Source organism: Desmodus rotundus, chromosome 7 (assembly GCF_022682495.2).
Source record: "Desmodus rotundus isolate HL8 chromosome 7, HLdesRot8A.1, whole genome shotgun sequence".
NCBI lineage: Eukaryota > Metazoa > Chordata > Mammalia > Chiroptera > Phyllostomidae > Desmodus > Desmodus rotundus.
The window spans coordinates 108835740-108850102 of NC_071393.1; the positions used below are offsets into that span (position 1 = coordinate 108835740).

Below are 14363 nucleotides of genomic sequence, written 5' to 3' on the forward strand. Positions count from 1 at the left end.
TGGGCAGACCCGGAGTCGCCGCGTAAGCGGGGCCGGCTCAGTGCGGTGCGGCAGGCGCGGCTGTGCGGCAGCGGAAGTCCTTTGTTGCAGCACAGTCCCTGGCAGAGCCAGAACCTCTCCGCGCAGCCCAGCCCGAGCGCCGCGCTCCGCCGCCACTGCAGCCCGCAGCCCCTTCGCCTCCGCCTGCCTTTCCCGAGGCTGATTTGCCTTAAACTCCCTAAAATCTCCGCAACCTCGGTTCCCGCTGCGGCCGGTGAGTATTTGCCAGTTGTGGGACTATTTGCGCAACTTTGGCCCGCGCCTGAGGGCGGCGGGCCGCGGGGCCTGGCGCAGCGCGGGGTCGGAACGGCGCCGACCCGTGCGGGGAGCCGGAGCGCAGCGGACACGCTGCGGGGACCCGGCGACTGGCGGCTGCCGGGCCGCCTGCTTGATCCCGCCGCCCGCCGGCGCGTCCGGTCCGCGACGTGCGGCCTCTCTGGGTCGGAGGAGAAGCGCCCGCGGAGAGTAGTTCCCACATCATTTACCTTCTTTTTCCTTTCTTTCTCTACCTTTATTATTTTTTTTGAAGGGGGGGGCTGGGAGGGGAGGTGTAGACGGAAGGCGGGAGGACCCGGTTGATTGACGTGCCCAGAGCCCGCTTCTCTCAACTTACAGCTGCGGCTCCTCGGCGGGTGGGAGGGGGAAGTGTCCCGGAGCCCGAGGCCGCAGACTTGGGCGCGCTCCGAGGGAGGAGGCGTAAGAGCCGTGCAAATTCTTGCCACGCTCTTTCCCACCCCCTCTTGTCGGCACACAAGCTTTTTGTTCGGTAGAAAGTGCTAGGTCTCGGGTTTGGGAATTTTCTGTGGAAAAGATAGATTTCCTGGGAAAAAGTGTTTTCGCTTCCAGTGGTGGGCGCTTACTAGAAGTTGTGTTAGTGTTCGGTAAAAGTGTTGGATGTAGATCGGGAGTCGTTACCACTGAAATATGTAGGCTTGGGTCTGAGCTCAGTCTCCTTCCCACTCACCCGTTCTGTCTAACCAACGCGTCTACATGATTTGAAGGGCTGACATGACATTTTCCAGACTAGGAGCGTCGGGGAGATGTTGGTGAAAGTCCTTGATGGTTTCTGGAGACAGTAGGGCACTGGTATGTGTGTAATAATACTTCGAAATCAGCGTGGTTAGGCACGCGCAGATTCTCCATTGGCCTAAGTGTATTTCCATACAGTATCACGGCAGGAAAATTATTTCAGGAAGAATTTTCTCTCTGACCCTCGAACCCAAAGAGGTCCCAGGCTTTTTGAGGAGGCTTAGAATCACTTTCTTGAGCTGAAGTTCAAGCCATTCTGGAGCGCAGTTGGTGAAGGATGCATTTCTTAAGATAATTTCAAAGCAGTCACTGCCTTCTCCTTTGAAACAGTGAAATTAGATCTATGAAACTTTGTCAGTGCAATGGATATAATGAGGAGAATTGGGATACCAAAAAAAGATGAAACGAGTGAGGACTGGCCATCAGAACCTCAAAACTTTCCTTTTGAATCACTTGCTGTATAGCTGATGAAGTCTCAGCTGAAATGGCTTTGGGAGCTAGATGGTGACTTCATCATGTTAAACAGAGAAAATTGAACTGGTGGAAGTGAAGTGTTTTTCCAAAGATTAATAAAGGCAATCCGCAGTAGTGCCTGCAAATAACATCTTATACTCATTTTAAAAGCAGTTTTCTCTATTACGACCAAATTTTCATCTTATAGAAAAACTCAGGTTGAGCCGTCTTTCTTGAAGCCTTTCTATTATTCCCACTCTAATCATAGTAGCCTCTTTTGGGGTGGAAGTGTGGGGGAGCTTGTAAGGGAAAAGAGAAACCATGTGTAACCAGGACCTTAGAAGAGCCTGAACACAGTCTCAGCCTCTTGCTCTTGACCTTGTGTTTTGATTTTGCTTTAACACCTAAATTTTTGTACTTTAGCACCATTTCTCATTCTAATGTGCAGGAGAAAAGAAGCTCCTGCTTTCAGGCCTCTCCTCCTCCATCCAGGAAAAAGCGCTAAGCTCTTGCTATTAACCTTCTGTCCTAAATGGAAGTAAACCATTTGGGATAAAGTACATAACATTTTCCATGGATTTTTGTTTTTAAGCTACAATCTGTTGTCTTCCCCCCAAATCTAGGTATATTTGAAAAACAATTGCTTGAGAGGTCACTCTGGTCTCTATAGGATGTTTTCTCCTGTGCTAATATTTTCTTCTTGTGCTAATATCTCTTACCATGAAATATTGAAATTACTTTGTTTATTGTTATAGTCTGGTTTTTTTTAAAGATTTTATTTATTTTTTAGAGAAAGGGGATGGAGAAAAACTTGTTATGTGTTAAAGAAACATCGACTGGTTGCCTCTCGCCTGCCCCCAACTGGGTACCTAGAGGGCCTGCATCCCAAGCATGTGCCCTGACTGGGAGTCAAACCAGTGAGTGAGTGACCTTTCTGTTCTCAGGCGGAGCTCAATCCACTTAGCCATACCAGCCAGGGCAATTCTTATATTCTTATGTGAACCAAATTAAAAGTGATTCATGCCCCTTTTTTCTCAAAGTGGGAATACTTTATTATAAAATCCATGCTCTTTGTAAAAATTCAACCTACATAAAATATAAAAATGAAAGTCACTCTGACTCCCACTCCCCAGAGATAATCACTGGTAGCAGTCAATTCCTTGTGTAAAATGAGAGAAGGCAAGATTTGATCGTAAGCGTGCTGTTGTGTATGCCTCGCTCTGCCTGGGGATGGCCTGTCAGATGATTCATGGGCTCATGTTCTCTGTTCACCACTCAGGTTGGTGAGTATTGACCAGGTAGAGGAAAGGGAAATGTTTTGCATTGGACCAATTTGGAATTCTGGGATTAAGTAACAGGCATGAGATTAATATGACAGGGCTGCTATTTTAGGTCTGTCCTAATGAAGTACTGTACCTTGGTGGGCTATTTTCTCACACTATTTTAATGTTGATGTCCAGCCTCTCATGGGTTGATTTATACCAGCCAAACTCATTGAAAGCAAATAAAACCCTCAAATGGTAGAGGGTATTGTAATTTATAGTTGGGAAGAAGTGGGTATACTTGCCATGAAGACCACTGTCAAGATATCCCTGTGTTGATGTGGGATGAGGGGTTCCTCTATCCAGAGGTAGCATGCCAAACATCAAGGAGAGGAAATTAGAGGAAATTAGAGGGATTAATGCCTTTGGTTTTCAGATGTGCCGTGGAAGGAGATAGTACATATTTAAGATAGATTAAAGAATTAACTCACCAACCAGTTGGTTTTCTGAGATGTATGTAATCCTTTTTAGAGGACAGGGAAGAGCTCTATCCTCCGTTAAATTTTTAACACTAGGGAGGGGCTTGCCCTCAAGGGCAGTGGGAGTCCCCAGATAGAAGAGGAGGTGGGGAAGGAGCAGGCATTCTGCTTGCCATATGGGGCAGTATGAGAATGGAGTGACTCTGGGAGGCCTAGAATGTTCATTCCAAAGGTACACCTCAGTTAATTGTCATTGGTAGAGTGTTGTCTAGTTTATAAAAACAAGCTTAGGGCTCTGAATCAAAAGAGACTTTGAGTCTCATCTTCTAATTACAGTATGAGCATTTAATATCAACTACTGGACCTGCTTCCTCATTTAAAAATGAGGTTAAGCCCTGGCTGGTGTAGCTCAGTGGATTGAGCACAGGCTGTGAACCAAAGGTTTGCTGGTTCGATTCCCAGTTAGGGCACATGCCTAGGTTGCGGGCCCGGTCCCTAATGGGGGTCACGTGAGAGGCAACCACACATTGATATTTATCTCCCTCTCTTTCTCCCTCCCTTTCCCTCTCTCCAAAAATAAATAAATAAAACCTTTAAAAATTAAAAATAAATAAAAAATGAGGTTAATAATTTTAACCTCAGTGTGGTTATAGGAATCAGTTGTATACTGTATGGGAAATTGTTTCATAAGTTTTTGACCACTACAGGGTAGGGCAAAAGTAGCTTTGCAGTTGTTTGTAGGGGAAAATAGTACAATAATTAATAAGTAATAATATAAGCCCTAGCCCAGTAGATCAGTTGGCTATAGCGTCATCCCAATGTGCCATGGTTGTGGGTTTGATCCCTGGTCAGGGCACACAAAAGAAGCGACCAACCAATGAATGCATAAGTAAGTGGAACAACAAATCAATTTTTGTCTCTCTCTCTCTCAAATTAAAAAAAAAAAACAACAAAAACCCTGGCTGGTGTGGCTCGGTGGATTGAGCACCAGCCTGTGAACCAAAGGGTCAACAGTTCAGTTCCCAGTCAGGGCACATGCCTGGGTTGCTGGCCAGGTCCCCCAGTAGGGGGCGTGCCTGAGAGGCAACCACACATTGATCTTTCCCTCTCTTTCTCCCTCCCTTCCTCTCTGTAAAAATAATAAAATCTTTTAAAAAAAGATAGTATAAAACAAGAATAAACTCCTGTTTCACATACAATTATAAACCTACTTTCCCCCCACCCTTTATATAAAAGTTGCCATGATTGAAATAGTGCCAAAAAAAAAAAAAGCAAAATAAAACTTATCTACTTCAACATTTATTTATTCAAAAACTGATCAACCCATCAAATATCAGCCAACTGTTAAAGAGGTTCAGGGATACAGTGATGACTAAGACAGTGCTCTGATCTCAAGGAGCTTACAGCAAAGCAGGGAAGCCACATAATTATAATCCCTTGCCATGAAGTGTGGTGATAGATATAGCATCCCACATTGGATGATACATTATTTGTCACTCTGTAGTGCTAGGTACAGGCTGTTGTAGAAGCACAGAAGAGGGGCATCTGCCTCACCCGGGGATCAGAAAAAACTTCCTGAAGAGAATGAACTGGAAGTGGAAAAAGTTCTAAGCAAAGGGAATAGTATGTATGAAATCAGGAAGACTTTGTGGTGTTGGGTGCTTTAGGATTAGGGGGAATCTTAATTCTTTTTTTTTTTTTAAAGATTCTATTTATTTATTTTTAGAGAGAGGGGAAGGGAGGCAGGAAGAGGGGGAGAGAAACATCGATGTGGGAGAGAACATTGATCAGTTAGTTGCCCCTCATGCCCTCAACGGAGGACCTGGCCTGCAACCCAGGCATGTGCCCTGACCGGGAATTGAACCAGTGAACTTTAAGTTTGCAGGACAGTGCCCAACCCACTGCACTACACCAGTCAGGGCAATCTTAATTCTTAAATAGATTTAAGGCTTTAAAGTGTAGTTAAACTTCTTAGAATGAGCATACTTTTTGTGATACACTTTTTTGGTTTCATTTCATTGACAATTAGACAAAAATGTGAAGTTTTCAGGGTTTTGGTTACAATTAAACATTTTAAAAATCAGAGCTATACAAGTGGAAACAATACAATTTAAAAATATGTACATATCTGCTGAAAGAAGGAAATGGGTAGGACTTACCACCATCATTGAGCTTCCTCACCAGTTATTCATTCAGCATCTTTTACTGAAACATGTTATGTTGCCGAGAAATAAAGCCAAGTCCTTGCCTTCAAGTTGCTCATAATCTAGAGGCGAGACCAACACATAGAAAATGGTGGTAGCTGATTCTTATTTAGCACTTTTAACTCTGTGAAAGACACTGCCTTACAGTAAGTCTAAAGATTACCATCCCCATTCTCAGATGAGAATTGAGGCACAAGTTGGTGAAGCAATCTGCTTCGGGTCACACCTAACAAGTGGTAGAGCCAGAATTTGAACCCAGGCTTTGACACCCACTTTACATTGCTGCTCTGATGATTAAAGTGTAATAAGTATAAAATGAGATAATACAGAGTAATACCAAAACCTAAAAGAGTGGGAGAAGGAGGTGTTACAGAAGGCTTTGTGGAGGAAGTGATAAACTGAGCATTAAATGACATATTGGAGATTCATACAGAACTAATCAGCATGACTAAAAATGGAGGTAAAAAATATATGAAGAAATGGGGTGGGGGATCGGGAGAGAAGCAGTTTTATGTTTGTCTTTTATGCTTGAACATGAAATTTGAAACAGGAACTAGCCAAACAAGACTAGATGGGTGGGCACAGAGGGCTTGGTATGCCTTGCTAAGGAGTTTGTATGTGAGAGTATGTGAAGGGAACTATAGAGGGTTTAAGCAAAAGAATGATGGGGCCTGGTTTTCTTCTTGAGTCCTCTGAGCACGAGGGACCAGTTAAGGAGCCTGTTGTAATAACTCAGAAGTGATGATAGAGGCCGTAGGAGTTCAGGGAGGGTAGGGATGGAATAGAGACAGCTCTGAGAAGTATTTAATGAGAAAAATTGGCAAGACTTAATTATGAGGAAGAAGTCCCAGGTGACTTCCAAGTAGCCTGGGTGATTAGTGCATAGTGGTGCCAGCTAAGATAGAGAGTACTGGTGGAGCAGCAGTTTTAGGTGGGTCCCAAAGTCACAGAGTGAGTACTTTGGAATAGATAGTTCCACAAAGTGAACTTTAAGAATACAAATGCCACATGCAAAAAGGGACTTTCAGTGAAGCTGCTTTTTGCTGAGAAGCTTACTGTTCACAATGTGCCCTCTGGTGGTCAGAAGATGCCATGTTGTTTCTTTAGAATGAACAGATCAAAACTATCTGTTTTAATCCTATAAAAACTTGGATTAAATACTTTTCTTCCTACACGCCTGGAGGGAGAGAGGGGGATATTCCAGAAGCCTCTAGGTTTCCTTTGCTTTCTGTGTGGATTAATTAATTTTCTAGACCCATAATGCAGCTGAACTACAGAAAGATCTCACAAGTGCCCTGGACTGAAGCAAAAGACTAAGGCAATTTGTTGCTTATCTGTATTTAAAATAGATGAAACAAAGTGCAGGAATTAAAACTTTATCTTACTCATAGAACACTTTCCTGTGTCCTCACAGAAAGTTATTTATGTAGATTCAGTTTCAATGAGTTTTTGTCTTAATAATTTTATAACCCATTAACAGATTGAAATGGTGGCAGCAAGAGTTTAGCACACCTCTTAGAAGTGACAGCTGTGGCTTGACTCACACAGAGACAGAAAAATACTGACCCGACAAACCAAAATCTCCAAAAGCTTAATAGTCTCAGGCCATTATGTAGTTGCAAACAACCCTTGAAAATTTGAGTACTTCCTATATTTCAATAAAACATAATTGATGCAGAGGAGAAAGCCAAGTGTGCTGTACTTGGGAGCTGCAGTTAGAATAGTACGAAGAGCACTAGGCCAGGATTAAGGAGTCCAAGGAGTCCTATCCTGCCAGCCACCAAAACTAGACGTGACTTTAAACATACCACTTAACCTCTTAGCACCTGTTTGTTTTCTCATCCATAAAGCAGAAAGTTGAACTTTTGATCTCTTCATAAAATTCTATGAACTATGTTCACAATGATGACATTAATATTTAAGAAAATTGTATTATGTTTGGATTGAAAAGAAAAAAAATTTTGTCATCTAATTTATACAAGAGTCCTATGAGAAGTATGATTATCCATCCGTATTTTATAGATGAGAAAAGTAGGCTTAGAAGGGAAAGATATTTAGTGGAAGAGCTGGTATTCGTATCCATTGGTGTCTGCTTCCTGGGCTCTTAGTTAATACTTTCACCAAACAAGCATGCATTAAGAGCCAGCCATGTGGGAAGAGTGTGCTAGGCACAGGGAACAAACACAAAGGCCATCCATCAAGCCTCGTTTGTCCCTGTCCTTGAGAGTTCAGTTAGGCACTGCTGTACAGGACCTCTGTTAGTGCTAGTGATATAAATAATACGATAGCACATTAGGGTTTTTAAAGATTTTAGCATGTGAGCATAGAACTCAACCACCATTTATAGCATTGTTTCTATGGAAATTATGTGTTTCAAGATCCAAATAACTAACTTAAAGTTTTAAAACATAACTCAATTATAATTTCAGAACTTCCTGTATTGCCTGGGCTGGGTATCTCAGTTGGTTAGAGCATCCTCCCAATACACCAAGGTTACAGGTTGAATCCTGGTCAGGGCATATACAAGAATCAACCAATGAATGCATAAATGAGTGGAACAACAAATCAATGTTTTTCTCTCTCTCTCCCTTCCTCTAAAATCAATCAATAAAATTTTTTTACTAATGGAATTTCCTGTATGTACAGTCCAATAACCAATCAAAATGCTTGCTCTAAAAAGTGCATAAATTTTTCTAAACTTGACCATGCCTGTCATTTAAGTGCTTTGAAGTAAAACCTTTTATCTTTGGGAGCCTCTACAACTGGTTCTTCCTGGAAATTTCTAGGGGAAAACCTAAAAGAATTTAATTAAATTAAAATTTAGAAATTGGATTGTGTACCCTGGAAAGTGGTTTTCTAGGAAAGAATTTTACTGAGGTGACTTTATTTTTATAGGTGGCAAAATTCTTAAGGCCATTATCTCAGGCTGAAGAGTCATATTGTGTGTGTTCTAATCTTAAAAAGTCCTCTGTAGCCTTAGGAAGGTTATATAACATTGTGTACCTCTGTTTTCTTATTTGAAAAATGGGTCTTAAAACATCACCTCCTTTGAAGGGTTTGTTATAAGGATTAAATGATACAATTCTATACATATTTACGTGCATGCATACTGTATATAATACATATATGATATGCATACACATTTCCTTAGACTAGAGCCTGGAACATCAATACTAAGGCCAGTAAAACAAATCTACCTTCCCTCCCAGTACATTTTCAAGCTTTGTTTGTGCTGCTGTGTACTTCTCCCCAATTATTCACATAGACACATACAGATTGCTGAAATGCCTTTCCCTTTTTTCAAAATATATTTTATTGATTATGATATTACAGTTGTCCCTTTTTTCTTCCCTTTATCCCCCTCCACCCTGCACCTCTCTTTCTCCTTTTCTTTATTCTACTCATTCATCAAGCCTTCACTGAAATCCTACATCCTTCCTAAAACCTACTACTAAAACTTTCTAGTATAATTCATGCCTTTGTTTTTCAAAACTCTTACTGAACTTTATTCAATATAGTTTAGTACTTAATTATTCTCAGATTGTTTCTTGGTTTAAAATTTAATTCCTTATATATAATTAGCTCTATTGTATACCATCCTTCTTCACCCTCTACTTCAGTGTTCTATGCAGCATAAGTAATAATGTAGCTGTTCAATACATTCTGATACTCTGAATTATAAACATGAGAGAATCCTTTCATTACATTTCAGGTTTCTTAAAAAACTAATCTATAGCTCTCAAATCCATGTACATACATTCAATAAGAAATACATACAAGGAAATGAAGACACACACACACATATTTAAAGGTCCAAAGGTAATTTTTAGTAGTCCAGAGACCAGCATGCTCATTGAGTGCGATGCTGCGCTCTGCCGTAGACTCACTGAGGCTGTGCAAATGGTCCTCAGGGGCCTCTGTAATGCGAGTCTGACACAAATAAGGGAGTGATTATTTGCCTTATAGACAGGCAAATAGTTTATTTCTTCATCCACTTTATTTTTTTTTAAGATTTTATTTATTCATCCCTAGAGAGAAGTGAAGGGAGGGAGAAAGAGAGGGAGAGAAAACATCAGTGTGTGATTGCCTCTCTCGAACCCCCTACTGGGGACACAGCCTGCAACCCAGGCATGTGTTCTGACTGGGAATTGAACCAGCAACCCCTTAGTTCACAGGCTGGCACTCAATTCACTGAGCCACACCAGCCGGGCAATTCACCCACTTTATATGCTTATTTATAGACCCTTAAGTTATCATTTGATTAAGGGTAGGTCAAAAGGACATCCAGCAAAACTTTTTTTCCAATTTAAGAGATTTAGCAATGAAGGAAAAGTATTTCTGAAAACTTACTATGTCAGTGAGAATTTACTGAAATAGCTTACACAATATAATTTAGGGAACTTGTCTCCTGGATAAGACTAGGTGCAAATATATGGATAAAATCATATTACAGATAGAGTTCAGATGGAGATAGTCACAAGTACAAGAGCACCTGGCCAGTAAGCCCTGTGTTAAGGACTCATGCACCATCCTTGTATTCTTTGAGAAGGGCACGCTGCCTAGTACAAAGTAATGTGTAGTAATTACTCTACAGTGGCTCGTTTCCATCTGGGTGGTCAGGAGTCCTAGTACCTACTTTACCCACTTAACGATACCCTTGATACATTATTCAGCAGCCATAGATCTTTGCCTTTCTATGAAATAAGAATTTGGACTAGATTAGATCTCTTTATGTTGTGAAAGTCTGTGAATATCTAAATTGCGTAATGTGCTTGGTGGCTGTTTTTAAATTTAAGATGAGCTGGTAAACTTTCTCAAACTAAATTTTTTTTTAAAGACTTTATTTATTTATTTTTAGACAGAGGGGAACAGAGGGAGAAAGAGAGGGAGAGAAACATCAGTGTGTGGTTGCCTCTCACACGCCCTCTACCAAAGACCTGGCTTGCAACCCAGGCATGTGCCCTGACTGGGAATTGAACCGGCAGCACTTTAGTTTGCAGGCCTGCACTCAATTCACTGACCCACGCCAGCCAGGGCTCAAACTAAATTTTTTAAAAATCCAGTATAAAATTTTTGCATCATCTAACTCCTTATCCTTCCTGGACAACGGCATGCACACTGGGTGTCCTATCCTTAGGCGATCTCTTTGGCTTTAGATTTCATTTGAAGGTTCTGCTCTTAGTCCCATACCCTTGGCTTCCAGCTGTAATAAATTTGTTCTACCAGTGATGAAGCTAGGGACACAAACAAAAGCAACCACCAATTTCAGTTATAAAAACAAGAACAACTGAAATATAATAATCCTTTTATTCAAAACTATTTACAAGCTTTACTGTAACAAAGTTTATTAAGTTTTTTTGGTAGCATTATTAAGGATATCAAAATCTTGAAAAGAGCAAACTTCTTTGGGAATTTGAGTGAAATTTATTGTTTAATAAAATTTTAAAGCAAAAATCATTCTTAAGAGATAACAAGCTAAAAGTCTCACAGCAATTTAGATCCCTCATCCTGAACTCCTTCCAGGTCCCCTTCCTTTTTGGTGTTAAGCGTTACTTAAAGCTTTTCTGAATGAGGTGTAACATGAACAGAGTTGCTGGTACTAATATGTGAATGATCGCTATTAAAAGTCAGTCTACCTAAAATTATTTCTACTCAGAACTTGGACATTTGCATAATGACATTGATGAAATTACAGTTCTAGGTCAGCCTCAAAGCCATAGTATTAGCATTGATTTTAGACACAGTACTTGTTCAGCTTCCGGCTCTGTGAGAGAGGGAGGTTGAAATAGACATACGGAGGCAGTGAGAGTCATATCCAGGCCTGTCTGACCCAGACCCCTTGTTCTTTTCACCACAGCACGATGCCTTCTTCCACAGAGTAGGCACTTTACTGAGAGAACATGTTGAATGAAGTCACTGATGTAGAAAAAGTCAAAATTCTCATGCATTATGTATCCTTTAGATTACAGAATACCTGTGCTATTGCTGACTCTCAGTGCTTTATACAGTGTCTGGGACACCAAAATATTCTATAAATATTTGTTGAATTAATATGCATACATTAAAGTGCAGTTGATGCTCTTATTTGTTTTAGTGTTTTGTTTGTGTTAACACAGAATGTATGCATTTTCACTAATTTAATTGATTGCAACTGTGGCTACAGATGTGCCTGTTACTCTTGGTTTTCTATGTAGTTGCATTAATTTTGGTTGCTGACCATAAAACCGCTTTTCATTTAAATTTGAAGGGCCCTTGGGACCTTTAAGCGCTTCCTGTCATTATTTCAAGCACGGGATATTTAAAACCCGAACGTTTTTACAGATTAACTGCTGACTTTGTGCTGTTGGACTTCTGTTTCAAAGGAAACTAAGCCTATCTAGTGAAACTTCACTCCTGATAGTTAAGGTAAGCATCACAACCACACAGTTGACACAGTAACTTCCATTAATTATTACATGCCAAGCACTGTACATTGTATACATTGCTTCTATGAATCCTCATGTTTGATATATTATTTGAGTTATTACTAACCCCACCTTGACTGTTTAGGAAACTTAGGGTCAATGAGAATAAACAAGTTACCCAAGGCAGCAAATTCGAGATTGCAACTCAGATCTGTCTCATCCAAAGCCTGTGCTCTTTTCACTGTACTGTACTATTCTCAACAACATTTGTCCTTGTTTCCACACAGTGCATTCATTATCCTTTGGATGAGTTTTGTTTCATTTCTAAGCAACTCTTATTACTATAAAAATTTTTTTGAGATAATAGCCATCTCTCTGCCTCTTTCTCTTTGATTTATTATTTATTAAAAGTCTCTCTGAATCCTACAAAAATGCCTGGAGACCTAGAAATCTCATTGTATATAAAATCGACTTGGGGTCAAACTTTTCTCATTTTCTTCTACAGTTTTCATTCATGAATATAGTTTTTAAAGATTGCATGACAGTGAATTTTAGGGTGTAGATTCATCTTGGTTCACTAACAATTCCCTTATAACCAGGCATTTCAAATGATAAATAACACATTGATGAAAATCTGCGTACACAAATTGCTTTTTACATTTAGGTACTTACTGAACATGATCCCTCATAGTTCTGGCATAAATATCTGAGTCACAAAAGGTTGAAATATTGTACCTACTTGAAATACCTGATCTAGCTTATAGAAAAGGCACAGTAGTTGCAATTACAAGAAGGCAGTACTCATTATAAACCACCTTCATTTCACCAGTGCACTTCAACAATAGTTTCGTGTGCATCCCTGGCTGTGCCACTCTTTATCTGTAGGTAGGAAAAAGGAGGCAGGATGACTCTTTAGGTAGTAGGGAAAAGGGAAGGAGTATGTAATCCAGGTGATTTGTGACAAACAGATTAAAAAGCAAGTGAAGCTAGTAAACTTAGAGATGTCTTAATTATTAAAAGGATTGAAGGGTTTGGAAACTGAAGAGTGAACATTTTATTTCTCTGAACAGCTTGTTAAATGTTCTTTTTATGTTCAAATTGCGTAGGAACTTGTTTTTTGGTAGAAAACATTCTGAAGTTTTATGTATACACATTAAAAATTGATCCTGAAATTGGATCTTATTTTAGCTGTGTAATATGATAGATAAGCACATCTAGTGCTTCTAATATTTCCCTTTCCTGTTGTTTTTATCCAAAGTCAACTCCCTACATTAAAAATATTTATAGTGGCCTTGGCTGGTGTGGCTCAGTGGATTGAATGCTGGCCTGTGAACCAGAGGGTTGCTGGTTTGATTCCCAGTCTAGGAAAGATGCCTGGTTTGTGGGCCAGGTCCCCAGTAGGGGGCACGCAAGAGGCAGCCACACATTGATGTTTCTCTCCCTCCCTTTCTCTCTCCCTTCCCCTCTCTAAAATGAATAAATAAAATTAAAAAAAATAAAAATACTTATAATGTCTACCATATGTTGTTAAGTGAAGAAAAAAAAACTAGTTGCAGAAAGTAATGTGTTATGATACCATTTAGGTTTAAAAAACAAATACACAGCAAAAGCAAAACTATGTGCCTGGCACATAGTAGGTACTCAATATTTGTTGACTTTGTATGTATCCATAGAAACTGATCTGAAGATATATAATCCAGAGTATTTGAAGAGCTATGCAGCCTAAGGTGTGTTTTTATTCTATATATTTTTATGTTTGAATTTTTTGCAGTGAGCATGTGTTACTTTTGTGTATTTTTTAAAAACAATCCAAAAATTAAGAAGAATTTATAATCTATGGATAAACACCTTCTTCCCAAATAGATCCACTTCTTTATACACTAAAGTATATACCGAGCAATAAAAGACAGCTATATTCTGACTCTACAGAATTATTCTCACATATAAGGAAAAAGCAGTAATCAAACCTATTTGCTTGGTGCTATTTCCATTTAATTTAATAAAAATAAATTTTAAAATAAAATTTTTTTAAATAATTAAAAAAACAAAATTTTCTAAGGAAATTTTCAAACATACAAAAATAGAATTATACTTATCTCCTAGCTTCAGTAGTTATCAGCACACGACCAATCTTGTATCATCTATAGCCCCACACCCAAACCACTGTATTATTTTCAAGCACATTATAGATATATCATTTGATCTGTAAACATATCAGTACATATATCTAAAAAATCAGGACTTTTTTTTAACAAAATGGAAATATCCTTTTCACATTTAAAAATGAGCAGTAATTCCTGTCCTGGCTGGTATAGCTCAGTGGATGGAGCGCAGGCTGCGAACCAAAGGGTTGCCGGTTTGGTTCCCAGTCAGGGCACATGCCTGGGTTGTGGGCCAGGTCCCCAGTAGGGAACATGTGAGAGGCAACCATACATTGATGTTTCTCTCCCTCTCTTTCTCCTTCCCCTCTCTCTAAAAATAAATGAATAAAAT

General features: G+C 39.8%; 1 protein-coding gene across 4 annotated transcripts in view; it reads left to right on the forward strand.

Annotated features, from left to right (window-relative positions):
* Positions 1-27: 27 nt before the first annotated feature.
* Positions 28-14363, forward strand: part of ZBTB1 (zinc finger and BTB domain containing 1) — a 28346-nt gene continuing 14010 nt past the window's right edge. For 2 of the 4 annotated variants that reach the window (XM_024567770.4, XM_024567767.4), the window contains exon 1: positions 117-253. The gene's annotated coding sequence lies outside the window, so the exon portion shown is untranslated. Of the gene's footprint in view, positions 254-11713; positions 11872-14363 lie in introns of all 4 variants that reach the window. The other 2 variants (XM_045201293.3, XM_045201292.3) reach the window with 2 other exon arrangements.